Source organism: Schistocerca cancellata, unplaced genomic scaffold (assembly GCF_023864275.1).
Source record: "Schistocerca cancellata isolate TAMUIC-IGC-003103 unplaced genomic scaffold, iqSchCanc2.1 HiC_scaffold_1078, whole genome shotgun sequence".
In the NCBI taxonomy this organism is placed as follows: Eukaryota; Metazoa; Arthropoda; class Insecta; order Orthoptera; family Acrididae; genus Schistocerca; species Schistocerca cancellata.
Window position 1 is genome coordinate 107,949 of NW_026047077.1, and position 23,996 is coordinate 131,944.

At 49.0% G+C, this 23,996-nt stretch overlaps 34 non-coding genes across 34 annotated transcripts; 18 read left to right on the forward strand and 16 right to left on the reverse strand.

The window, feature by feature from the left end:
• Positions 1 to 298: 298 nt before the first annotated feature.
• On the forward strand, positions 299 to 371 carry Trnav-aac (transfer RNA valine (anticodon AAC)). The gene has a single exon. It is a non-coding gene; the product is annotated as a tRNA-Val (tRNA).
• Positions 372 to 579: 208 nt separating this feature from the next.
• Trnap-cgg (transfer RNA proline (anticodon CGG)) lies at positions 580 to 651 on the reverse strand. The gene has a single exon. It is a non-coding gene; the product is annotated as a tRNA-Pro (tRNA).
• A 234-nt stretch (positions 652 to 885) lies between these two features.
• Trnav-uac (transfer RNA valine (anticodon UAC)) lies at positions 886 to 958 on the forward strand. The gene has a single exon. It is a non-coding gene; the product is annotated as a tRNA-Val (tRNA).
• Positions 959 to 1,595: 637 nt separating this feature from the next.
• Trnap-ugg (transfer RNA proline (anticodon UGG)) lies at positions 1,596 to 1,667 on the reverse strand. Its single transcript has one exon. It is a non-coding gene; the product is annotated as a tRNA-Pro (tRNA).
• A 1,500-nt stretch (positions 1,668 to 3,167) lies between these two features.
• On the forward strand, positions 3,168 to 3,240 carry Trnav-aac (transfer RNA valine (anticodon AAC)). Its single transcript has one exon. It is a non-coding gene; the product is annotated as a tRNA-Val (tRNA).
• A 208-nt stretch (positions 3,241 to 3,448) lies between these two features.
• Positions 3,449 to 3,520, reverse strand: Trnap-cgg (transfer RNA proline (anticodon CGG)). Its single transcript has one exon. It is a non-coding gene; the product is annotated as a tRNA-Pro (tRNA).
• A 234-nt stretch (positions 3,521 to 3,754) lies between these two features.
• Trnav-uac (transfer RNA valine (anticodon UAC)) lies at positions 3,755 to 3,827 on the forward strand. The gene has a single exon. It is a non-coding gene; the product is annotated as a tRNA-Val (tRNA).
• Positions 3,828 to 4,464: 637 nt separating this feature from the next.
• Positions 4,465 to 4,536, reverse strand: Trnap-ugg (transfer RNA proline (anticodon UGG)). The gene has a single exon. It is a non-coding gene; the product is annotated as a tRNA-Pro (tRNA).
• Positions 4,537 to 6,036: 1,500 nt separating this feature from the next.
• Positions 6,037 to 6,109, forward strand: Trnav-aac (transfer RNA valine (anticodon AAC)). The gene has a single exon. It is a non-coding gene; the product is annotated as a tRNA-Val (tRNA).
• Positions 6,110 to 6,317: 208 nt separating this feature from the next.
• Positions 6,318 to 6,389, reverse strand: Trnap-cgg (transfer RNA proline (anticodon CGG)). The gene has a single exon. It is a non-coding gene; the product is annotated as a tRNA-Pro (tRNA).
• A 234-nt stretch (positions 6,390 to 6,623) lies between these two features.
• On the forward strand, positions 6,624 to 6,696 carry Trnav-uac (transfer RNA valine (anticodon UAC)). Its single transcript has one exon. It is a non-coding gene; the product is annotated as a tRNA-Val (tRNA).
• Positions 6,697 to 7,333: 637 nt separating this feature from the next.
• On the reverse strand, positions 7,334 to 7,405 carry Trnap-ugg (transfer RNA proline (anticodon UGG)). Its single transcript has one exon. It is a non-coding gene; the product is annotated as a tRNA-Pro (tRNA).
• A 1,500-nt stretch (positions 7,406 to 8,905) lies between these two features.
• Trnav-aac (transfer RNA valine (anticodon AAC)) lies at positions 8,906 to 8,978 on the forward strand. Its single transcript has one exon. It is a non-coding gene; the product is annotated as a tRNA-Val (tRNA).
• A 208-nt stretch (positions 8,979 to 9,186) lies between these two features.
• Trnap-cgg (transfer RNA proline (anticodon CGG)) lies at positions 9,187 to 9,258 on the reverse strand. The gene has a single exon. It is a non-coding gene; the product is annotated as a tRNA-Pro (tRNA).
• A 234-nt stretch (positions 9,259 to 9,492) lies between these two features.
• On the forward strand, positions 9,493 to 9,565 carry Trnav-uac (transfer RNA valine (anticodon UAC)). Its single transcript has one exon. It is a non-coding gene; the product is annotated as a tRNA-Val (tRNA).
• A 637-nt stretch (positions 9,566 to 10,202) lies between these two features.
• Trnap-ugg (transfer RNA proline (anticodon UGG)) lies at positions 10,203 to 10,274 on the reverse strand. The gene has a single exon. It is a non-coding gene; the product is annotated as a tRNA-Pro (tRNA).
• Positions 10,275 to 11,774: 1,500 nt separating this feature from the next.
• Trnav-aac (transfer RNA valine (anticodon AAC)) lies at positions 11,775 to 11,847 on the forward strand. The gene has a single exon. It is a non-coding gene; the product is annotated as a tRNA-Val (tRNA).
• Positions 11,848 to 12,055: 208 nt separating this feature from the next.
• Positions 12,056 to 12,127, reverse strand: Trnap-cgg (transfer RNA proline (anticodon CGG)). Its single transcript has one exon. It is a non-coding gene; the product is annotated as a tRNA-Pro (tRNA).
• Positions 12,128 to 12,361: 234 nt separating this feature from the next.
• Trnav-uac (transfer RNA valine (anticodon UAC)) lies at positions 12,362 to 12,434 on the forward strand. The gene has a single exon. It is a non-coding gene; the product is annotated as a tRNA-Val (tRNA).
• A 637-nt stretch (positions 12,435 to 13,071) lies between these two features.
• On the reverse strand, positions 13,072 to 13,143 carry Trnap-ugg (transfer RNA proline (anticodon UGG)). Its single transcript has one exon. It is a non-coding gene; the product is annotated as a tRNA-Pro (tRNA).
• A 1,500-nt stretch (positions 13,144 to 14,643) lies between these two features.
• Trnav-aac (transfer RNA valine (anticodon AAC)) lies at positions 14,644 to 14,716 on the forward strand. Its single transcript has one exon. It is a non-coding gene; the product is annotated as a tRNA-Val (tRNA).
• A 208-nt stretch (positions 14,717 to 14,924) lies between these two features.
• On the reverse strand, positions 14,925 to 14,996 carry Trnap-cgg (transfer RNA proline (anticodon CGG)). The gene has a single exon. It is a non-coding gene; the product is annotated as a tRNA-Pro (tRNA).
• Positions 14,997 to 15,230: 234 nt separating this feature from the next.
• Positions 15,231 to 15,303, forward strand: Trnav-uac (transfer RNA valine (anticodon UAC)). The gene has a single exon. It is a non-coding gene; the product is annotated as a tRNA-Val (tRNA).
• Positions 15,304 to 15,940: 637 nt separating this feature from the next.
• Trnap-ugg (transfer RNA proline (anticodon UGG)) lies at positions 15,941 to 16,012 on the reverse strand. The gene has a single exon. It is a non-coding gene; the product is annotated as a tRNA-Pro (tRNA).
• A 1,500-nt stretch (positions 16,013 to 17,512) lies between these two features.
• Trnav-aac (transfer RNA valine (anticodon AAC)) lies at positions 17,513 to 17,585 on the forward strand. The gene has a single exon. It is a non-coding gene; the product is annotated as a tRNA-Val (tRNA).
• Positions 17,586 to 17,793: 208 nt separating this feature from the next.
• Positions 17,794 to 17,865, reverse strand: Trnap-cgg (transfer RNA proline (anticodon CGG)). The gene has a single exon. It is a non-coding gene; the product is annotated as a tRNA-Pro (tRNA).
• Positions 17,866 to 18,099: 234 nt separating this feature from the next.
• On the forward strand, positions 18,100 to 18,172 carry Trnav-uac (transfer RNA valine (anticodon UAC)). The gene has a single exon. It is a non-coding gene; the product is annotated as a tRNA-Val (tRNA).
• Positions 18,173 to 18,809: 637 nt separating this feature from the next.
• On the reverse strand, positions 18,810 to 18,881 carry Trnap-ugg (transfer RNA proline (anticodon UGG)). Its single transcript has one exon. It is a non-coding gene; the product is annotated as a tRNA-Pro (tRNA).
• Positions 18,882 to 20,381: 1,500 nt separating this feature from the next.
• Positions 20,382 to 20,454, forward strand: Trnav-aac (transfer RNA valine (anticodon AAC)). Its single transcript has one exon. It is a non-coding gene; the product is annotated as a tRNA-Val (tRNA).
• A 512-nt stretch (positions 20,455 to 20,966) lies between these two features.
• Trnav-uac (transfer RNA valine (anticodon UAC)) lies at positions 20,967 to 21,039 on the forward strand. The gene has a single exon. It is a non-coding gene; the product is annotated as a tRNA-Val (tRNA).
• A 637-nt stretch (positions 21,040 to 21,676) lies between these two features.
• Positions 21,677 to 21,748, reverse strand: Trnap-ugg (transfer RNA proline (anticodon UGG)). The gene has a single exon. It is a non-coding gene; the product is annotated as a tRNA-Pro (tRNA).
• A 1,500-nt stretch (positions 21,749 to 23,248) lies between these two features.
• Trnav-aac (transfer RNA valine (anticodon AAC)) lies at positions 23,249 to 23,321 on the forward strand. The gene has a single exon. It is a non-coding gene; the product is annotated as a tRNA-Val (tRNA).
• Positions 23,322 to 23,528: 207 nt separating this feature from the next.
• On the reverse strand, positions 23,529 to 23,600 carry Trnap-cgg (transfer RNA proline (anticodon CGG)). Its single transcript has one exon. It is a non-coding gene; the product is annotated as a tRNA-Pro (tRNA).
• Positions 23,601 to 23,833: 233 nt separating this feature from the next.
• Trnav-uac (transfer RNA valine (anticodon UAC)) lies at positions 23,834 to 23,906 on the forward strand. Its single transcript has one exon. It is a non-coding gene; the product is annotated as a tRNA-Val (tRNA).
• The last annotated feature ends 90 nt before the right edge of the window (positions 23,907 to 23,996 follow it).

The following is a 23,996-nucleotide window of genomic DNA, read 5'->3' on the forward strand; positions in this document are numbered from 1 at the left end:
TCCTCGCCGCTAACGAAGTGATTGCTTTTGGTGACATCATTTGCAATAGCGACTGCGCGAATTGACGGTACCTCGTATGGAAAGAATGAGAAGCTGATGCTGCTGAGGACTCGGCCGCGAGCATTTCCGACGACTTCTTGGGCTCTCATTCGTGATGGCATTCAGACAGGCAAGGGTGCTGTCGATTGTTGCATACGAATGCGAAATACCTGCATTGTGCGTTTCCGCAAAGTGATTTTTACGCCAAAGTTGCGATCGTCCTACAAGTTGTGTCAGATGTGGAGCACAGAGCGTAGCAGTTTCCGTGGTGTAGCGGTTATCACGTCTGCCTAACACGCAGAAGGTCCCCGGTTCGATTCCGGGCGGAAACACTTTTTCGTCGCACTCAACAAGACCCTTGCTACAATCTCTACTGTGACCATTTAAATCAATTTCAAACGGCCCACCACCAGGGCTCAGATGATACATGAAACTCTTTCAGAACCGGCTACTTGGTTTTTGTGCTTACCTGGAGGGCTGGAAATGCGCGGAACAGCCGCCGGCATGACGGTAGTTGCCACACGTTTGCACAAAACGCAAGGGCTCGTCCGGGATTTGAACCCGGGACCTCCTGCACCCGAAGCAGGAATCATACCCCTAGACCAACGAGCCTGTTCGTAGCGTCTAAGCGCTGCACATGACTGACGCCTCCGTTCTTGGTATCACCATGCAGAGCTGCCGCTCACCCAGCGTTTTCCCTGGCTGTTGCGGTTTGATTGTTTTCATCGATGTCTTTTACAATAGCAACTTCTAGAATCGGAGGGAGCTCGTAGGCGATGCCTTTGCTTACGCAGGAAAAATCTGTTGCCACTACGGGTTTCTAGGTAGAACAGCCGCACAGCCGTCGTTTCCGTGGTGTAGCGGTTATCACGTCTGCTTTACACGCAGAAGGTCCCCGGTTCGATCCCGGGCGGAAACACGACTTTTTTTTAAACCCCTTTTCGGATTCCATTTCCGAGATAACGTCACGTCTGCGTATGCATGGATAATAAATGTCGTGTGCTACACGGATATCGCTTCATTTTACTGTCAAATGCTCTTGCTCCCATAGTGTACCGGTATTCAGTAACTCAGAACGCTCGTAGCTCCATTCTGGCCGGCAAAGTTTATAATCCATTTCTTCAGGACTACTTCAAGTGCGCTTCATACTGGCTTTCCTGAGCTCACTGCACTCGCCTTGTCACAGCTCTGTTGAAGTGTGAACGTAACTAATAGTGAGAAACTCTTAACTACGCTCAGTCTTGTATCCCACCCTTTGGTTGTTGTCGTCGCTAATCAGATGAAGGTAGACTGCTCCACGATTGAGGTTCGTCTCCACTCACGGTGCACATGTTCTGCAAAGACAACCTTTGTTTTCCGTTGCATGCAAGATTACTGTCGGCTCTTCTACAGCAATCGACCCATGTAATTTACTGGTGTCAGATTCTTGCCATATCAAACGGTCCCTTCATCACCGTAGTGCTACACAAAGCGTGCTGCGGCAGGCATCTATTCTTCATTACAGAGCTGCAAACGTGGGTGAGCTCCACCTACTCTTCAGCACGGTCAAAACGGTAGGGCTCGTCCGGGATTTGAACCCGGGACCTCCTGCACCCAAAGCAGGAATCATACCCCTAGACCAACGAGCCACCTGCCAGTAGCAATGAAGCTAATCCCAAGCAGTCCAGCTCCGAGGAACACTAACTTCCATGTAAATCAGAAACAAAAGCGCTTTCTGAAGGCAGCGCTCACCACTGATGGGAAGAATATGAAAGGCAATGAATATAGAGTGAATAATTTCATCGCGCTCTGCAGATGAACAGACGGTGGTGTTTCACTTTCGTCATGTGCTTTCTCAGTGTCAAGGGAAGGCAAATGCACTAAACAAAAGAACATCGGGAATCCGAAACACCAACTCATAACGAAAAGATTGCGGAATATACTGCAAGCAAAACTACCAGAAGACCAATCCTGAAGGCGTCGGTGCCTTAACAATTATTCCGTGCAGCAATGATCATCTAGGAAGAGCCAACTGTACGTGTCGCTCCACCACACAACTTTTTTTGATATTGTTTTACCTAAATTTCCATTACCTCTTCGTTACAAGAATACTGATGGTTTTCACCTGATCTGCTTCGTCCAGCAGCGATAGTAGTAAGTAAATCGACGACAGTTTCATTAAAAGTAGGTCAGACACAGAAATCGGAGTTACGTGTAGCTCATGTTATTACGCTTTCAAATGCAGTTCTCCGGCTGGGAGTAGTGGCGTACTCCTGTAATCCAAGCGTCTGGGAGGCCGTTGTTGTGGAAGAGATCTGGGAACAACTACAGATTCGGCCGTTTCATCAGCTCAGGAACGACCGCGACGCCTTCATCGAGCTCTGCAGATTGACCAGATAGCAGTGCGGAATTTTCGGCTAGTGGTGGCTCGGGGTTAAGAGAAGTCGAGAGCAGTGAGCAAAACTACATCGGGAAACCGAAACAGACGACTCATAACGAAAAGATTGCGGAATGTACTGCAAAAGCAAAACTTCGAGAAGACGAACTCTGAAGCCGTCGGTGCCTTAACAATCATTCCGTGCAGCAACGATAATCTGGCGAGAGCGAGGCGTGGGTGTCGCTCGACCACACAACACATTTTATATAATGTTCTACTTATTCTAAACTTGCGTTTCCAGATCATCAGTAAAATACTGTGTGATTTACACCTGGTTTCCTTCTTCCAAAAGCGATATTAAGAAGTACATCGACTGCAGCGTCATTGACGGTCGTGGGTCCGGGCGCCGGCGCGCCAGCGGTGGCCTGACGGAGCTGCTGGTGCCTTCATGTAGAGCTACCGCTGAGTCCGGGCTCCTCGCCGCTAACGAAGTGATTGCTTTTGGTGACATCATTTGCAATAGCGACTGCGCGAATTGACGGTACCTCGTATGGAAAGAATGAGAAGCTGATGCTGCTGAGGACTCGGCCGCGAGCATTTCCGACGACTTCTTGGGCTCTCATTCGTGATGGCATTCAGACAGGCAAGGGTGCTGTCGATTGTTGCATACGAATGCGAAATACCTGCATTGTGCGTTTCCGCAAAGTGATTTTTACGCCAAAGTTGCGATCGTCCTACAAGTTGTGTCAGATGTGGAGCACAGAGCGTAGCAGTTTCCGTGGTGTAGCGGTTATCACGTCTGCCTAACACGCAGAAGGTCCCCGGTTCGATTCCGGGCGGAAACACTTTTTCGTCGCACTCAACAAGACCCTTGCTACAATCTCTACTGTGACCATTTAAATCAATTTCAAACGGCCCACCACCAGGGCTCAGATGATACATGAAACTCTTTCAGAACCGGCTACTTGGTTTTTGTGCTTACCTGGAGGGCTGGAAATGCGCGGAACAGCCGCCGGCATGACGGTAGTTGCCACACGTTTGCACAAAACGCAAGGGCTCGTCCGGGATTTGAACCCGGGACCTCCTGCACCCGAAGCAGGAATCATACCCCTAGACCAACGAGCCTGTTCGTAGCGTCTAAGCGCTGCACATGACTGACGCCTCCGTTCTTGGTATCACCATGCAGAGCTGCCGCTCACCCAGCGTTTTCCCTGGCTGTTGCGGTTTGATTGTTTTCATCGATGTCTTTTACAATAGCAACTTCTAGAATCGGAGGGAGCTCGTAGGCGATGCCTTTGCTTACGCAGGAAAAATCTGTTGCCACTACGGGTTTCTAGGTAGAACAGCCGCACAGCCGTCGTTTCCGTGGTGTAGCGGTTATCACGTCTGCTTTACACGCAGAAGGTCCCCGGTTCGATCCCGGGCGGAAACACGACTTTTTTTTAAACCCCTTTTCGGATTCCATTTCCGAGATAACGTCACGTCTGCGTATGCATGGATAATAAATGTCGTGTGCTACACGGATATCGCTTCATTTTACTGTCAAATGCTCTTGCTCCCATAGTGTACCGGTATTCAGTAACTCAGAACGCTCGTAGCTCCATTCTGGCCGGCAAAGTTTATAATCCATTTCTTCAGGACTACTTCAAGTGCGCTTCATACTGGCTTTCCTGAGCTCACTGCACTCGCCTTGTCACAGCTCTGTTGAAGTGTGAACGTAACTAATAGTGAGAAACTCTTAACTACGCTCAGTCTTGTATCCCACCCTTTGGTTGTTGTCGTCGCTAATCAGATGAAGGTAGACTGCTCCACGATTGAGGTTCGTCTCCACTCACGGTGCACATGTTCTGCAAAGACAACCTTTGTTTTCCGTTGCATGCAAGATTACTGTCGGCTCTTCTACAGCAATCGACCCATGTAATTTACTGGTGTCAGATTCTTGCCATATCAAACGGTCCCTTCATCACCGTAGTGCTACACAAAGCGTGCTGCGGCAGGCATCTATTCTTCATTACAGAGCTGCAAACGTGGGTGAGCTCCACCTACTCTTCAGCACGGTCAAAACGGTAGGGCTCGTCCGGGATTTGAACCCGGGACCTCCTGCACCCAAAGCAGGAATCATACCCCTAGACCAACGAGCCACCTGCCAGTAGCAATGAAGCTAATCCCAAGCAGTCCAGCTCCGAGGAACACTAACTTCCATGTAAATCAGAAACAAAAGCGCTTTCTGAAGGCAGCGCTCACCACTGATGGGAAGAATATGAAAGGCAATGAATATAGAGTGAATAATTTCATCGCGCTCTGCAGATGAACAGACGGTGGTGTTTCACTTTCGTCATGTGCTTTCTCAGTGTCAAGGGAAGGCAAATGCACTAAACAAAAGAACATCGGGAATCCGAAACACCAACTCATAACGAAAAGATTGCGGAATATACTGCAAGCAAAACTACCAGAAGACCAATCCTGAAGGCGTCGGTGCCTTAACAATTATTCCGTGCAGCAATGATCATCTAGGAAGAGCCAACTGTACGTGTCGCTCCACCACACAACTTTTTTTGATATTGTTTTACCTAAATTTCCATTACCTCTTCGTTACAAGAATACTGATGGTTTTCACCTGATCTGCTTCGTCCAGCAGCGATAGTAGTAAGTAAATCGACGACAGTTTCATTAAAAGTAGGTCAGACACAGAAATCGGAGTTACGTGTAGCTCATGTTATTACGCTTTCAAATGCAGTTCTCCGGCTGGGAGTAGTGGCGTACTCCTGTAATCCAAGCGTCTGGGAGGCCGTTGTTGTGGAAGAGATCTGGGAACAACTACAGATTCGGCCGTTTCATCAGCTCAGGAACGACCGCGACGCCTTCATCGAGCTCTGCAGATTGACCAGATAGCAGTGCGGAATTTTCGGCTAGTGGTGGCTCGGGGTTAAGAGAAGTCGAGAGCAGTGAGCAAAACTACATCGGGAAACCGAAACAGACGACTCATAACGAAAAGATTGCGGAATGTACTGCAAAAGCAAAACTTCGAGAAGACGAACTCTGAAGCCGTCGGTGCCTTAACAATCATTCCGTGCAGCAACGATAATCTGGCGAGAGCGAGGCGTGGGTGTCGCTCGACCACACAACACATTTTATATAATGTTCTACTTATTCTAAACTTGCGTTTCCAGATCATCAGTAAAATACTGTGTGATTTACACCTGGTTTCCTTCTTCCAAAAGCGATATTAAGAAGTACATCGACTGCAGCGTCATTGACGGTCGTGGGTCCGGGCGCCGGCGCGCCAGCGGTGGCCTGACGGAGCTGCTGGTGCCTTCATGTAGAGCTACCGCTGAGTCCGGGCTCCTCGCCGCTAACGAAGTGATTGCTTTTGGTGACATCATTTGCAATAGCGACTGCGCGAATTGACGGTACCTCGTATGGAAAGAATGAGAAGCTGATGCTGCTGAGGACTCGGCCGCGAGCATTTCCGACGACTTCTTGGGCTCTCATTCGTGATGGCATTCAGACAGGCAAGGGTGCTGTCGATTGTTGCATACGAATGCGAAATACCTGCATTGTGCGTTTCCGCAAAGTGATTTTTACGCCAAAGTTGCGATCGTCCTACAAGTTGTGTCAGATGTGGAGCACAGAGCGTAGCAGTTTCCGTGGTGTAGCGGTTATCACGTCTGCCTAACACGCAGAAGGTCCCCGGTTCGATTCCGGGCGGAAACACTTTTTCGTCGCACTCAACAAGACCCTTGCTACAATCTCTACTGTGACCATTTAAATCAATTTCAAACGGCCCACCACCAGGGCTCAGATGATACATGAAACTCTTTCAGAACCGGCTACTTGGTTTTTGTGCTTACCTGGAGGGCTGGAAATGCGCGGAACAGCCGCCGGCATGACGGTAGTTGCCACACGTTTGCACAAAACGCAAGGGCTCGTCCGGGATTTGAACCCGGGACCTCCTGCACCCGAAGCAGGAATCATACCCCTAGACCAACGAGCCTGTTCGTAGCGTCTAAGCGCTGCACATGACTGACGCCTCCGTTCTTGGTATCACCATGCAGAGCTGCCGCTCACCCAGCGTTTTCCCTGGCTGTTGCGGTTTGATTGTTTTCATCGATGTCTTTTACAATAGCAACTTCTAGAATCGGAGGGAGCTCGTAGGCGATGCCTTTGCTTACGCAGGAAAAATCTGTTGCCACTACGGGTTTCTAGGTAGAACAGCCGCACAGCCGTCGTTTCCGTGGTGTAGCGGTTATCACGTCTGCTTTACACGCAGAAGGTCCCCGGTTCGATCCCGGGCGGAAACACGACTTTTTTTTAAACCCCTTTTCGGATTCCATTTCCGAGATAACGTCACGTCTGCGTATGCATGGATAATAAATGTCGTGTGCTACACGGATATCGCTTCATTTTACTGTCAAATGCTCTTGCTCCCATAGTGTACCGGTATTCAGTAACTCAGAACGCTCGTAGCTCCATTCTGGCCGGCAAAGTTTATAATCCATTTCTTCAGGACTACTTCAAGTGCGCTTCATACTGGCTTTCCTGAGCTCACTGCACTCGCCTTGTCACAGCTCTGTTGAAGTGTGAACGTAACTAATAGTGAGAAACTCTTAACTACGCTCAGTCTTGTATCCCACCCTTTGGTTGTTGTCGTCGCTAATCAGATGAAGGTAGACTGCTCCACGATTGAGGTTCGTCTCCACTCACGGTGCACATGTTCTGCAAAGACAACCTTTGTTTTCCGTTGCATGCAAGATTACTGTCGGCTCTTCTACAGCAATCGACCCATGTAATTTACTGGTGTCAGATTCTTGCCATATCAAACGGTCCCTTCATCACCGTAGTGCTACACAAAGCGTGCTGCGGCAGGCATCTATTCTTCATTACAGAGCTGCAAACGTGGGTGAGCTCCACCTACTCTTCAGCACGGTCAAAACGGTAGGGCTCGTCCGGGATTTGAACCCGGGACCTCCTGCACCCAAAGCAGGAATCATACCCCTAGACCAACGAGCCACCTGCCAGTAGCAATGAAGCTAATCCCAAGCAGTCCAGCTCCGAGGAACACTAACTTCCATGTAAATCAGAAACAAAAGCGCTTTCTGAAGGCAGCGCTCACCACTGATGGGAAGAATATGAAAGGCAATGAATATAGAGTGAATAATTTCATCGCGCTCTGCAGATGAACAGACGGTGGTGTTTCACTTTCGTCATGTGCTTTCTCAGTGTCAAGGGAAGGCAAATGCACTAAACAAAAGAACATCGGGAATCCGAAACACCAACTCATAACGAAAAGATTGCGGAATATACTGCAAGCAAAACTACCAGAAGACCAATCCTGAAGGCGTCGGTGCCTTAACAATTATTCCGTGCAGCAATGATCATCTAGGAAGAGCCAACTGTACGTGTCGCTCCACCACACAACTTTTTTTGATATTGTTTTACCTAAATTTCCATTACCTCTTCGTTACAAGAATACTGATGGTTTTCACCTGATCTGCTTCGTCCAGCAGCGATAGTAGTAAGTAAATCGACGACAGTTTCATTAAAAGTAGGTCAGACACAGAAATCGGAGTTACGTGTAGCTCATGTTATTACGCTTTCAAATGCAGTTCTCCGGCTGGGAGTAGTGGCGTACTCCTGTAATCCAAGCGTCTGGGAGGCCGTTGTTGTGGAAGAGATCTGGGAACAACTACAGATTCGGCCGTTTCATCAGCTCAGGAACGACCGTGACGCCTTCATCGAGCTCTGCAGATTGACCAGATAGCAGTGCGGAATTTTCGGCTAGTGGTGGCTCGGGGTTAAGAGAAGTCGAGAGCAGTGAGCAAAACTACATCGGGAAACCGAAACAGACGACTCATAACGAAAAGATTGCGGAATGTACTGCAAAAGCAAAACTTCGAGAAGACGAACTCTGAAGCCGTCGGTGCCTTAACAATCATTCCGTGCAGCAACGATAATCTGGCGAGAGCGAGGCGTGGGTGTCGCTCGACCACACAACACATTTTATATAATGTTCTACTTATTCTAAACTTGCGTTTCCAGATCATCAGTAAAATACTGTGTGATTTACACCTGGTTTCCTTCTTCCAAAAGCGATATTAAGAAGTACATCGACTGCAGCGTCATTGACGGTCGTGGGTCCGGGCTCCGGCGCGCCAGCGGTGGCCTGACGGAGCTGCTGGTGCCTTCATGTAGAGCTACCGCTGAGTCCGGGCTCCTCGCCGCTAACGAAGTGATTGCTTTTGGTGACATCATTTGCAATAGCGACTGCGCGAATTGACGGTACCTCGTATGGAAAGAATGAGAAGCTGATGCTGCTGAGGACTCGGCCGCGAGCATTTCCGACGACTTCTTGGGCTCTCATTCGTGATGGCATTCAGACAGGCAAGGGTGCTGTCGATTGTTGCATACGAATGCGAAATACCTGCATTGTGCGTTTCCGCAAAGTGATTTTTACGCCAAAGTTGCGATCGTCCTACAAGTTGTGTCAGATGTGGAGCACAGAGCGTAGCAGTTTCCGTGGTGTAGCGGTTATCACGTCTGCCTAACACGCAGAAGGTCCCCGGTTCGATTCCGGGCGGAAACACTTTTTCGTCGCACTCAACAAGACCCTTGCTACAATCTCTACTGTGACCATTTAAATCAATTTCAAACGGCCCACCACCAGGGCTCAGATGATACATGAAACTCTTTCAGAACCGGCTACTTGGTTTTTGTGCTTACCTGGAGGGCTGGAAATGCGCGGAACAGCCGCCGGCATGACGGTAGTTGCCACACGTTTGCACAAAACGCAAGGGCTCGTCCGGGATTTGAACCCGGGACCTCCTGCACCCGAAGCAGGAATCATACCCCTAGACCAACGAGCCTGTTCGTAGCGTCTAAGCGCTGCACATGACTGACGCCTCCGTTCTTGGTATCACCATGCAGAGCTGCCGCTCACCCAGCGTTTTCCCTGGCTGTTGCGGTTTGATTGTTTTCATCGATGTCTTTTACAATAGCAACTTCTAGAATCGGAGGGAGCTCGTAGGCGATGCCTTTGCTTACGCAGGAAAAATCTGTTGCCACTACGGGTTTCTAGGTAGAACAGCCGCACAGCCGTCGTTTCCGTGGTGTAGCGGTTATCACGTCTGCTTTACACGCAGAAGGTCCCCGGTTCGATCCCGGGCGGAAACACGACTTTTTTTTAAACCCCTTTTCGGATTCCATTTCCGAGATAACGTCACGTCTGCGTATGCATGGATAATAAATGTCGTGTGCTACACGGATATCGCTTCATTTTACTGTCAAATGCTCTTGCTCCCATAGTGTACCGGTATTCAGTAACTCAGAACGCTCGTAGCTCCATTCTGGCCGGCAAAGTTTATAATCCATTTCTTCAGGACTACTTCAAGTGCGCTTCATACTGGCTTTCCTGAGCTCACTGCACTCGCCTTGTCACAGCTCTGTTGAAGTGTGAACGTAACTAATAGTGAGAAACTCTTAACTACGCTCAGTCTTGTATCCCACCCTTTGGTTGTTGTCGTCGCTAATCAGATGAAGGTAGACTGCTCCACGATTGAGGTTCGTCTCCACTCACGGTGCACATGTTCTGCAAAGACAACCTTTGTTTTCCGTTGCATGCAAGATTACTGTCGGCTCTTCTACAGCAATCGACCCATGTAATTTACTGGTGTCAGATTCTTGCCATATCAAACGGTCCCTTCATCACCGTAGTGCTACACAAAGCGTGCTGCGGCAGGCATCTATTCTTCATTACAGAGCTGCAAACGTGGGTGAGCTCCACCTACTCTTCAGCACGGTCAAAACGGTAGGGCTCGTCCGGGATTTGAACCCGGGACCTCCTGCACCCAAAGCAGGAATCATACCCCTAGACCAACGAGCCACCTGCCAGTAGCAATGAAGCTAATCCCAAGCAGTCCAGCTCCGAGGAACACTAACTTCCATGTAAATCAGAAACAAAAGCGCTTTCTGAAGGCAGCGCTCACCACTGATGGGAAGAATATGAAAGGCAATGAATATAGAGTGAATAATTTCATCGCGCTCTGCAGATGAACAGACGGTGGTGTTTCACTTTCGTCATGTGCTTTCTCAGTGTCAAGGGAAGGCAAATGCACTAAACAAAAGAACATCGGGAATCCGAAACACCAACTCATAACGAAAAGATTGCGGAATATACTGCAAGCAAAACTACCAGAAGACCAATCCTGAAGGCGTCGGTGCCTTAACAATTATTCCGTGCAGCAATGATCATCTAGGAAGAGCCAACTGTACGTGTCGCTCCACCACACAACTTTTTTTGATATTGTTTTACCTAAATTTCCATTACCTCTTCGTTACAAGAATACTGATGGTTTTCACCTGATCTGCTTCGTCCAGCAGCGATAGTAGTAAGTAAATCGACGACAGTTTCATTAAAAGTAGGTCAGACACAGAAATCGGAGTTACGTGTAGCTCATGTTATTACGCTTTCAAATGCAGTTCTCCGGCTGGGAGTAGTGGCGTACTCCTGTAATCCAAGCGTCTGGGAGGCCGTTGTTGTGGAAGAGATCTGGGAACAACTACAGATTCGGCCGTTTCATCAGCTCAGGAACGACCGCGACGCCTTCATCGAGCTCTGCAGATTGACCAGATAGCAGTGCGGAATTTTCGGCTAGTGGTGGCTCGGGGTTAAGAGAAGTCGAGAGCAGTGAGCAAAACTACATCGGGAAACCGAAACAGACGACTCATAACGAAAAGATTGCGGAATGTACTGCAAAAGCAAAACTTCGAGAAGACGAACTCTGAAGCCGTCGGTGCCTTAACAATCATTCCGTGCAGCAACGATAATCTGGCGAGAGCGAGGCGTGGGTGTCGCTCGACCACACAACACATTTTATATAATGTTCTACTTATTCTAAACTTGCGTTTCCAGATCATCAGTAAAATACTGTGTGATTTACACCTGGTTTCCTTCTTCCAAAAGCGATATTAAGAAGTACATCGACTGCAGCGTCATTGACGGTCGTGGGTCCGGGCGCCGGCGCGCCAGCGGTGGCCTGACGGAGCTGCTGGTGCCTTCATGTAGAGCTACCGCTGAGTCCGGGCTCCTCGCCGCTAACGAAGTGATTGCTTTTGGTGACATCATTTGCAATAGCGACTGCGCGAATTGACGGTACCTCGTATGGAAAGAATGAGAAGCTGATGCTGCTGAGGACTCGGCCGCGAGCATTTCCGACGACTTCTTGGGCTCTCATTCGTGATGGCATTCAGACAGGCAAGGGTGCTGTCGATTGTTGCATACGAATGCGAAATACCTGCATTGTGCGTTTCCGCAAAGTGATTTTTACGCCAAAGTTGCGATCGTCCTACAAGTTGTGTCAGATGTGGAGCACAGAGCGTAGCAGTTTCCGTGGTGTAGCGGTTATCACGTCTGCCTAACACGCAGAAGGTCCCCGGTTCGATTCCGGGCGGAAACACTTTTTCGTCGCACTCAACAAGACCCTTGCTACAATCTCTACTGTGACCATTTAAATCAATTTCAAACGGCCCACCACCAGGGCTCAGATGATACATGAAACTCTTTCAGAACCGGCTACTTGGTTTTTGTGCTTACCTGGAGGGCTGGAAATGCGCGGAACAGCCGCCGGCATGACGGTAGTTGCCACACGTTTGCACAAAACGCAAGGGCTCGTCCGGGATTTGAACCCGGGACCTCCTGCACCCGAAGCAGGAATCATACCCCTAGACCAACGAGCCTGTTCGTAGCGTCTAAGCGCTGCACATGACTGACGCCTCCGTTCTTGGTATCACCATGCAGAGCTGCCGCTCACCCAGCGTTTTCCCTGGCTGTTGCGGTTTGATTGTTTTCATCGATGTCTTTTACAATAGCAACTTCTAGAATCGGAGGGAGCTCGTAGGCGATGCCTTTGCTTACGCAGGAAAAATCTGTTGCCACTACGGGTTTCTAGGTAGAACAGCCGCACAGCCGTCGTTTCCGTGGTGTAGCGGTTATCACGTCTGCTTTACACGCAGAAGGTCCCCGGTTCGATCCCGGGCGGAAACACGACTTTTTTTTAAACCCCTTTTCGGATTCCATTTCCGAGATAACGTCACGTCTGCGTATGCATGGATAATAAATGTCGTGTGCTACACGGATATCGCTTCATTTTACTGTCAAATGCTCTTGCTCCCATAGTGTACCGGTATTCAGTAACTCAGAACGCTCGTAGCTCCATTCTGGCCGGCAAAGTTTATAATCCATTTCTTCAGGACTACTTCAAGTGCGCTTCATACTGGCTTTCCTGAGCTCACTGCACTCGCCTTGTCACAGCTCTGTTGAAGTGTGAACGTAACTAATAGTGAGAAACTCTTAACTACGCTCAGTCTTGTATCCCACCCTTTGGTTGTTGTCGTCGCTAATCAGATGAAGGTAGACTGCTCCACGATTGAGGTTCGTCTCCACTCACGGTGCACATGTTCTGCAAAGACAACCTTTGTTTTCCGTTGCATGCAAGATTACTGTCGGCTCTTCTACAGCAATCGACCCATGTAATTTACTGGTGTCAGATTCTTGCCATATCAAACGGTCCCTTCATCACCGTAGTGCTACACAAAGCGTGCTGCGGCAGGCATCTATTCTTCATTACAGAGCTGCAAACGTGGGTGAGCTCCACCTACTCTTCAGCACGGTCAAAACGGTAGGGCTCGTCCGGGATTTGAACCCGGGACCTCCTGCACCCAAAGCAGGAATCATACCCCTAGACCAACGAGCCACCTGCCAGTAGCAATGAAGCTAATCCCAAGCAGTCCAGCTCCGAGGAACACTAACTTCCATGTAAATCAGAAACAAAAGCGCTTTCTGAAGGCAGCGCTCACCACTGATGGGAAGAATATGAAAGGCAATGAATATAGAGTGAATAATTTCATCGCGCTCTGCAGATGAACAGACGGTGGTGTTTCACTTTCGTCATGTGCTTTCTCAGTGTCAAGGGAAGGCAAATGCACTAAACAAAAGAACATCGGGAATCCGAAACACCAACTCATAACGAAAAGATTGCGGAATATACTGCAAGCAAAACTACCAGAAGACCAATCCTGAAGGCGTCGGTGCCTTAACAATTATTCCGTGCAGCAATGATCATCTAGGAAGAGCCAACTGTACGTGTCGCTCCACCACACAACTTTTTTTGATATTGTTTTACCTAAATTTCCATTACCTCTTCGTTACAAGAATACTGATGGTTTTCACCTGATCTGCTTCGTCCAGCAGCGATAGTAGTAAGTAAATCGACGACAGTTTCATTAAAAGTAGGTCAGACACAGAAATCGGAGTTACGTGTAGCTCATGTTATTACGCTTTCAAATGCAGTTCTCCGGCTGGGAGTAGTGGCGTACTCCTGTAATCCAAGCGTCTGGGAGGCCGTTGTTGTGGAAGAGATCTGGGAACAACTACAGATTCGGCCGTTTCATCAGCTCAGGAACGACCGCGACGCCTTCATCGAGCTCTGCAGATTGACCAGATAGCAGTGCGGAATTTTCGGCTAGTGGTGGCTCGGGGTTAAGAGAAGTCGAGAGCAGTGAGCAAAACTACATCGGGAAACCGAAACAGACGACTCATAACGAAAAGATTGCGGAATGTACTGCAAAAGCAAAACTTCGAGAAGACGAACTCTGAAGCCGTCGGTGCCTTAACAATCATTCCGTGCAGCAACGATAATCTGGCGAGAGCGAGGCGTGGGTGTCGCTCGACCACACAACACATTTTATATAATGTTCTACTTATTCTAAACTTGCGTTTCCAGATCATCAGTAAAATACTGTGTGATTTACACCTGGTTTCCTTCTTCCAAAAGCGATATTAAGAAGTACATCGACTGCAGCGTCATTGACGGTCGTGGGTCCGGGCTCCGGCGCGCCAGCGGTGGCCTGACGGAGCTGCTGGTGCCTTCATGTAGAGCTACCGCTGAGTCCGGGCTCCTCGCCGCTAACGAAGTGATTGCTTTTGGTGACATCATTTGCAATAGCGACTGCGCGAATTGACGGTACCTCGTATGGAAAGAATGAGAAGCTGATGCTGCTGAGGACTCGGCCGCGAGCATTTCCGACGACTTCTTGGGCTCTCATTCGTGATGGCATTCAGACAGGCAAGGGTGCTGTCGATTGTTGCATACGAATGCGAAATACCTGCATTGTGCGTTTCCGCAAAGTGATTTTTACGCCAAAGTTGCGATCGTCCTACAAGTTGTGTCAGATGTGGAGCACAGAGCGTAGCAGTTTCCGTGGTGTAGCGGTTATCACGTCTGCCTAACACGCAGAAGGTCCCCGGTTCGATTCCGGGCGGAAACACTTTTTCGTCGCACTCAACAAGACCCTTGCTACAATCTCTACTGTGACCATTTAAATCAATTTCAAACGGCCCACCACCAGGGCTCAGATGATACATGAAACTCTTTCAGAACCGGCTACTTGGTTTTTGTGCTTACCTGGAGGGCTGGAAATGCGCGGAACAGCCGCCGGCATGACGGTAGTTGCCACACGTTTGCACAAAACGCAAGGGCTCGTCCGGGATTTGAACCCGGGACCTCCTGCACCCGAAGCAGGAATCATACCCCTAGACCAACGAGCCTGTTCGTAGCGTCTAAGCGCTGCACATGACTGACGCCTCCGTTCTTGGTATCACCATGCAGAGCTGCCGCTCACCCAGCGTTTTCCCTGGCTGTTGCGGTTTGATTGTTTTCATCGATGTCTTTTACAATAGCAACTTCTAGAATCGGAGGGAGCTCGTAGGCGATGCCTTTGCTTACGCAGGAAAAATCTGTTGCCACTACGGGTTTCTAGGTAGAACAGCCGCACAGCCGTCGTTTCCGTGGTGTAGCGGTTATCACGTCTGCTTTACACGCAGAAGGTCCCCGGTTCGATCCCGGGCGGAAACACGACTTTTTTTTAAACCCCTTTTCGGATTCCATTTCCGAGATAACGTCACGTCTGCGTATGCATGGATAATAAATGTCGTGTGCTACACGGATATCGCTTCATTTTACTGTCAAATGCTCTTGCTCCCATAGTGTACCGGTATTCAGTAACTCAGAACGCTCGTAGCTCCATTCTGGCCGGCAAAGTTTATAATCCATTTCTTCAGGACTACTTCAAGTGCGCTTCATACTGGCTTTCCTGAGCTCACTGCACTCGCCTTGTCACAGCTCTGTTGAAGTGTGAACGTAACTAATAGTGAGAAACTCTTAACTACGCTCAGTCTTGTATCCCACCCTTTGGTTGTTGTCGTCGCTAATCAGATGAAGGTAGACTGCTCCACGATTGAGGTTCGTCTCCACTCACGGTGCACATGTTCTGCAAAGACAACCTTTGTTTTCCGTTGCATGCAAGATTACTGTCGGCTCTTCTACAGCAATCGACCCATGTAATTTACTGGTGTCAGATTCTTGCCATATCAAACGGTCCCTTCATCACCGTAGTGCTACACAAAGCGTGCTGCGGCAGGCATCTATTCTTCATTACAGAGCTGCAAACGTGGGTGAGCTCCACCTACTCTTCAGCACGGTCAAAACGGTAGGGCTCGTCCGGGATTTGAACCCGGGACCTCCTGCACCCAAAGCAGGAATCATACCCCTAGACCAACGAGCCACCTGCCAGTAGCAATGAAGCTAATCCCAAGCAGTCCAGCTCCGAGGAACACTAACTTCCATGTAAATCAGAAACAAAAGCGCTTTCTGAAGGCAGCGCTCACCACTGATGGGAAGAATATGAAAGGCAATGAATATAGAGTGAATAATTTCATCGCGCTCTGCAGATGAACAGACGGTGGTGTTTCACTTTCGTCATGTGCTTTCTCAGTGTCAAGGGAAGGCAAATGCACTAAACAAAAGAACATCGGGAATCCGAAACACCAACTCATAACGAAAAGATTGCGGAATATACTGCAAGCAAAACTACCAGAAGACCAATCCTGAAGGCGTCGGTGCCTTAACAATTATTCCGTGCAGCAATGATCATCTAGGAAGAGCCAACTGTACGTGTCGCTCCACCACACAACTTTTTTTGATATTGTTTTACCTAAATTTCCATTACCTCTTCGTTACAAGAATACTGATGGTTTTCACCTGATCTGCTTCGTCCAGCAGCGATAGTAGTAAGTAAATCGACGACAGTTTCATTAAAAGTAGGTCAGACACAGAAATCGGAGTTACGTGTAGCTCATGTTATTACGCTTTCAAATGCAGTTCTCCGGCTGGGAGTAGTGGCGTACTCCTGTAATCCAAGCGTCTGGGAGGCCGTTGTTGTGGAAGAGATCTGGGAACAACTACAGATTCGGCCGTTTCATCAGCTCAGGAACGACCGCGACGCCTTCATCGAGCTCTGCAGATTGACCAGATAGCAGTGCGGAATTTTCGGCTAGTGGTGGCTCGGGGTTAAGAGAAGTCGAGAGCAGTGAGCAAAACTACATCGGGAAACCGAAACAGACGACTCATAACGAAAAGATTGCGGAATGTACTGCAAAAGCAAAACTTCGAGAAGACGAACTCTGAAGCCGTCGGTGCCTTAACAATCATTCCGTGCAGCAACGATAATCTGGCGAGAGCGAGGCGTGGGTGTCGCTCGACCACACAACACATTTTATATAATGTTCTACTTATTCTAAACTTGCGTTTCCAGATCATCAGTAAAATACTGTGTGATTTACACCTGGTTTCCTTCTTCCAAAAGCGATATTAAGAAGTACATCGACTGCAGCGTCATTGACGGTCGTGGGTCCGGGCTCCGGCGCGCCAGCGGTGGCCTGACGGAGCTGCTGGTGCCTTCATGTAGAGCTACCGCTGAGTCCGGGCTCCTCGCCGCTAACGAAGTGATTGCTTTTGGTGACATCATTTGCAATAGCGACTGCGCGAATTGACGGTACCTCGTATGGAAAGAATGAGAAGCTGATGCTGCTGAGGACTCGGCCGCGAGCATTTCCGACGACTTCTTGGGCTCTCATTCGTGATGGCATTCAGACAGGCAAGGGTGCTGTCGATTGTTGCATACGAATGCGAAATACCTGCATTGTGCGTTTCCGCAAAGTGATTTTTACGCCAAAGTTGCGATCGTCCTACAAGTTGTGTCAGATGTGGAGCACAGAGCGTAGCAGTTTCCGTGGTGTAGCGGTTATCACGTCTGCCTAACACGCAGAAGGTCCCCGGTTCGATTCCGGGCGGAAACACTTTTTCGTCGCACTCAACAAGACCCTTGCTACAATCTCTACTGTGACCATTTAAATCAATTTCAAACGGCCCACCACCAGGGCTCAGATGATACATGAAACTCTTTCAGAACCGGCTACTTGGTTTTTGTGCTTACCTGGAGGGCTGGAAATGCGCGGAACAGCCGCCGGCATGACGGTAGTTGCCACACGTTTGCACAAAACGCAAGGGCTCGTCCGGGATTTGAACCCGGGACCTCCTGCACCCGAAGCAGGAATCATACCCCTAGACCAACGAGCCTGTTCGTAGCGTCTAAGCGCTGCACATGACTGACGCCTCCGTTCTTGGTATCACCATGCAGAGCTGCCGCTCACCCAGCGTTTTCCCTGGCTGTTGCGGTTTGATTGTTTTCATCGATGTCTTTTACAATAGCAACTTCTAGAATCGGAGGGAGCTCGTAGGCGATGCCTTTGCTTACGCAGGAAAAATCTGTTGCCACTACGGGTTTCTAGGTAGAACAGCCGCACAGCCGTCGTTTCCGTGGTGTAGCGGTTATCACGTCTGCTTTACACGCAGAAGGTCCCCGGTTCGATCCCGGGCGGAAACACGACTTTTTTTTAAACCCCTTTTCGGATTCCATTTCCGAGATAACGTCACGTCTGCGTATGCATGGATAATAAATGTCGTGTGCTACACGGATATCGCTTCATTTTACTGTCAAATGCTCTTGCTCCCATAGTGTACCGGTATTCAGTAACTCAGAACGCTCGTAGCTCCATTCTGGCCGGCAAAGTTTATAATCCATTTCTTCAGGACTACTTCAAGTGCGCTTCATACTGGCTTTCCTGAGCTCACTGCACTCGCCTTGTCACAGCTCTGTTGAAGTGTGAACGTAACTAATAGTGAGAAACTCTTAACTACGCTCAGTCTTGTATCCCACCCTTTGGTTGTTGTCGTCGCTAATCAGATGAAGGTAGACTGCTCCACGATTGAGGTTCGTCTCCACTCACGGTGCACATGTTCTGCAAAGACAACCTTTGTTTTCCGTTGCATGCAAGATTACTGTCGGCTCTTCTACAGCAATCGACCCATGTAATTTACTGGTGTCAGATTCTTGCCATATCAAACGGTCCCTTCATCACCGTAGTGCTACACAAAGCGTGCTGCGGCAGGCATCTATTCTTCATTACAGAGCTGCAAACGTGGGTGAGCTCCACCTACTCTTCAGCACGGTCAAAACGGTAGGGCTCGTCCGGGATTTGAACCCGGGACCTCCTGCACCCAAAGCAGGAATCATACCCCTAGACCAACGAGCCACCTGCCAGTAGCAATGAAGCTAATCCCAAGCAGTCCAGCTCCGAGGAACACTAACTTCCATGTAAATCAGAAACAAAAGCGCTTTCTGAAGGCAGCGCTCACCACTGATGGGAAGAATATGAAAGGCAATGAATATAGAGTGAATAATTTCATCGCGCTCTGCAGATGAACAGACGGTGGTGTTTCACTTTCGTCATGTGCTTTCTCAGTGTCAAGGGAAGGCAAATGCACTAAACAAAAGAACATCGGGAATCCGAAACACCAACTCATAACGAAAAGATTGCGGAATATACTGCAAGCAAAACTACCAGAAGACCAATCCTGAAGGCGTCGGTGCCTTAACAATTATTCCGTGCAGCAATGATCATCTAGGAAGAGCCAACTGTACGTGTCGCTCCACCACACAACTTTTTTTGATATTGTTTTACCTAAATTTCCATTACCTCTTCGTTACAAGAATACTGATGGTTTTCACCTGATCTGCTTCGTCCAGCAGCGATAGTAGTAAGTAAATCGACGACAGTTTCATTAAAAGTAGGTCAGACACAGAAATCGGAGTTACGTGTAGCTCATGTTATTACGCTTTCAAATGCAGTTCTCCGGCTGGGAGTAGTGGCGTACTCCTGTAATCCAAGCGTCTGGGAGGCCGTTGTTGTGGAAGAGATCTGGGAACAACTACAGATTCGGCCGTTTCATCAGCTCAGGAACGACCGCGACGCCTTCATCGAGCTCTGCAGATTGACCAGATAGCAGTGCGGAATTTTCGGCTAGTGGTGGCTCGGGGTTAAGAGAAGTCGAGAGCAGTGAGCAAAACTACATCGGGAAACCGAAACAGACGACTCATAACGAAAAGATTGCGGAATGTACTGCAAAAGCAAAACTTCGAGAAGACGAACTCTGAAGCCGTCGGTGCCTTAACAATCATTCCGTGCAGCAACGATAATCTGGCGAGAGCGAGGCGTGGGTGTCGCTCGACCACACAACACATTTTATATAATGTTCTACTTATTCTAAACTTGCGTTTCCAGATCATCAGTAAAATACTGTGTGATTTACACCTGGTTTCCTTCTTCCAAAAGCGATATTAAGAAGTACATCGACTGCAGCGTCATTGACGGTCGTGGGTCCGGGCTCCGGCGCGCCAGCGGTGGCCTGACGGAGCTGCTGGTGCCTTCATGTAGAGCTACCGCTGAGTCCGGGCTCCTCGCCGCTAACGAAGTGATTGCTTTTGGTGACATCATTTGCAATAGCGACTGCGCGAATTGACGGTACCTCGTATGGAAAGAATGAGAAGCTGATGCTGCTGAGGACTCGGCCGCGAGCATTTCCGACGACTTCTTGGGCTCTCATTCGTGATGGCATTCAGACAGGCAAGGGTGCTGTCGATTGTTGCATACGAATGCGAAATACCTGCATTGTGCGTTTCCGCAAAGTGATTTTTACGCCAAAGTTGCGATCGTCCTACAAGTTGTGTCAGATGTGGAGCACAGAGCGTAGCAGTTTCCGTGGTGTAGCGGTTATCACGTCTGCCTAACACGCAGAAGGTCCCCGGTTCGATTCCGGGCGGAAACACTTTTTCGTCGCACTCAACAAGACCCTTGCTACAATCTCTACTGTGACCATTTAAATCAATTTCAAACGGCCCACCACCAGGGCTCAGATGATACATGAAACTCTTTCAGAACCGGCTACTTGGTTTTTGTGCTTACCTGGAGGGCTGGAAATGCGCGGAACAGCCGCCGGCATGACGGTAGTTGCCACACGTTTGCACAAAACGCAAGGGCTCGTCCGGATTTGAACCCGGGACCTCCTGCACCCGAAGCAGGAATCATACCCCTAGACCAACGAGCCTGTTCGTAGCGTCTAAGCGCTGCACATGACTGACGCCTCGTTCTTGGTATCACCATGCAGAGCTGCCGCTCACCCAGCGTTTTCCCTGGCTGTTGCGGTTTGATTGTTTTCATCGATGTCTTTTACAATAGCAACTTCTAGAATCGGAGGGAGCTCGTAGGCGATGCCTTTGCTTACGCAGGAAAAATCTGTTGCCACTACGGGTTTCTAGGTAGAACAGCCGCACAGCCGTCGTTTCCGTGGTGTAGCGGTTATCACGTCTGCTTTACACGCAGAAGGTCCCCGGTTCGATCCCGGGCGGAAACACGACTTTTTTTTAAACCCCTTTTCGGATTCCATTTCCGAGATAACGTCACGTCTGCGTATGCATGGATAATAAATGTCGTGTGCTACACGGATATCGCTTCATTTTACTGTCAAATGCTCTTGCTCCCATAGTGTACCGGTATTCAGTAACTCAGAACGCTCGTAGCTCCATTCTGGCCGGCAAAGTTTATAATCCATTTCTTCAGGACTACTTCAAGTGCGCTTCATACTGGCTTTCCTGAGCTCACTGCACTCGCCTTGTCACAGCTCTGTTGAAGTGTGAACGTAACTAATAGTGAGAAACTCTTAACTACGCTCAGTCTTGTATCCCACCCTTTGGTTGTTGTCGTCGCTAATCAGATGAAGGTAGACTGCTCCACGATTGAGGTTCGTCTCCACTCACGGTGCACATGTTCTGCAAAGACAACCTTTGTTTTCCGTTGCATGCAAGATTACTGTCGGCTCTTCTACAGCAATCGACCCATGTAATTTACTGGTGTCAGATTCTTGCCATATCAAACGGTCCCTTCATCACCGTAGTGCTACACAAAGCGTGCTGCGGCAGGCATCTATTCTTCATTACAGAGCTGCAAACGTGGGTGAGCTCCACCTACTCTTCAGCACGGTCAAAACGGTAGGGCTCGTCCGGGATTTGAACCCGGGACCTCCTGCACCCAAAGCAGGAATCATACCCCTAGACCAACGAGCCACCTGCCAGTAGCAATGAAGCTAATCCCAAGCAGTCCAGCTCCGAGGAACACTAACTTCCATGTAAATCAGAAACAAAAGCGCTTTCTGAAGGCAGCGCTCACCACTGATGGGAAGAATATGAAAGGCAATGAATATAGAGTGAATAATTTCATCGCGCTCTGCAGATGAACAGACGGTGGTGTTTCACTTTCGTCATGTGCTTTCTCAGTGTCAAGGGAAGGCAAATGCACTAAACAAAAGAACATCGGGAATCCGAAACACCAACTCATAACGAAAAGATTGCGGAATATACTGCAAGCAAAACTACCAGAAGACCAATCCTGAAGGCGTCGGTGCCTTAACAATTATTCCGTGCAGCAATGATCATCTAGGAAGAGCCAACTGTACGTGTCGCTCCACCACACAACTTTTTTTGATATTGTTTTACCTAAATTTCCATTACCTCTTCGTTACAAGAATACTGATGGTTTTCACCTGATCTGCTTCGTCCAGCAGCGATAGTAGTAAGTAAATCGACGACAGTTTCATTAAAAGTAGTCAGACACAGAAATCGGAGTTACGTGTAGCTCATGTTATTACGCTTTCAAATGCAGTTCTCCGGCTGGGAGTAGTGGCGTACTCCTGTAATCCAAGCGTCTGGGAGGCCGTTGTTGTGGAAGAGATCTGGGAACAACTACAGATTCGGCCGTTTCATCAGCTCAGGAACGACCGCGACGCCTTCATCGAGCTCTGCAGATTGACCAGATAGCAGTGCGGAATTTTCGGCTAGTGGTGGCTCGGGGTTAAGAGAAGTCGAGAGCAGTGAGCAAAACTACATCGGGAAACCGAAACAGACGACTCATAACGAAAAGATTGCGGAATGTACTGCAAAAGCAAAACTTCGAGAAGACGAACTCTGAAGCCGTCGGTGCCTTAACAATCATTCCGTGCAGCAACGATAATCTGGCGAGAGCGAGGCGTGGGTGTCGCTCGACCACACAACACATTTTATATAATGTTCTACTTATTCTAAACTTGCGTTTCCAGATCATCAGTAAAATACTGTGTGATTTACACCTGGTTTCCTTCTTCCAAAAGCGATATTAAGAAGTACATCGACTGCAGCGTCATTGACGGTCGTGGGTCCGGGCGCCGGCGCGCCAGCGGTGGCCTGACGGAGCTGCTGGTGCCTTCATGTAGAGCTACCGCTGAGTCCGGGCTCCTCGCCGCTAACGAAGTGATTGCTTTTGGTGACATCATTTGCAATAGCGACTGCGCGAATTGACGGTACCTCGTATGGAAAGAATGAGAAGCTGATGCTGCTGAGGGACTCGGCCGCGAGCATTTCCGACGACTTCTTGGGCTCTCATTCGTGATGGCATTCAGACAGGCAAGGGTGCTGTCGATTGTTGCATACGAATGCGAAATACCTGCATTGTGCGTTTCCGCAAAGTGATTTTTACGCCAAAGTTGCGATCGTCCTACAAGTTGTGTCAGATGTGGAGCACAGAGCGTAGCAGTTTCCGTGGTGTAGCGGTTATCACGTCTGCCTAACACGCAGAAGGTCCCCGGTTCGATTCCGGGCGGAAACACTTTTTCGTCGCACTCAACAAGACCCTTGCTACAATCTCTACTGTGACCATTTAAATCAATTTCAAACGGCCCACCACCAGGGCTCAGATGATACATGAAACTCTTTCAGAACCGCTACTTGGTTTTTGTGCTTACCTGGAGGGCTGGAAATGCGCGGAACAGCCGCCGGCATGACGGTAGTTGCCACACGTTTGCACAAAACGCAAGGGCTCGTCCGGGATTTGAACCCGGGACCTCCTGCACCCGAAGCAGGAATCATACCCCTAGACCAACGAGCCTGTTCGTAGCGTCTAAGCGCTGCACATGACTGACGCCTCCGTTCTTGGTATCACCATGCAGAGCTGCCGCTCACCCAGCGTTTTCCCTGGCTGTTGCGGTTTGATTGTTTTCATCGATGTCTTTTACAATAGCAACTTCTAGAATCGGAGGGAGCTCGTAGCGATGCCTTTGCTTACGCAGGAAAAATCTGTTGCCACTACGGGTTTCTAGGTAGAACAGCCGCACAGCCGTCGTTTCCGTGGTGTAGCGGTTATCACGTCTGCTTTACACGCAGAAGGTCCCCGGTTCGATCCCGGGCGGAAACACGACTTTTTTTTAAACCCCTTTTCGGATTCCATTTCCGAGATAACGTCACGTCTGCGTATGCATGGATAATAAATGTCGTGTGCTACACG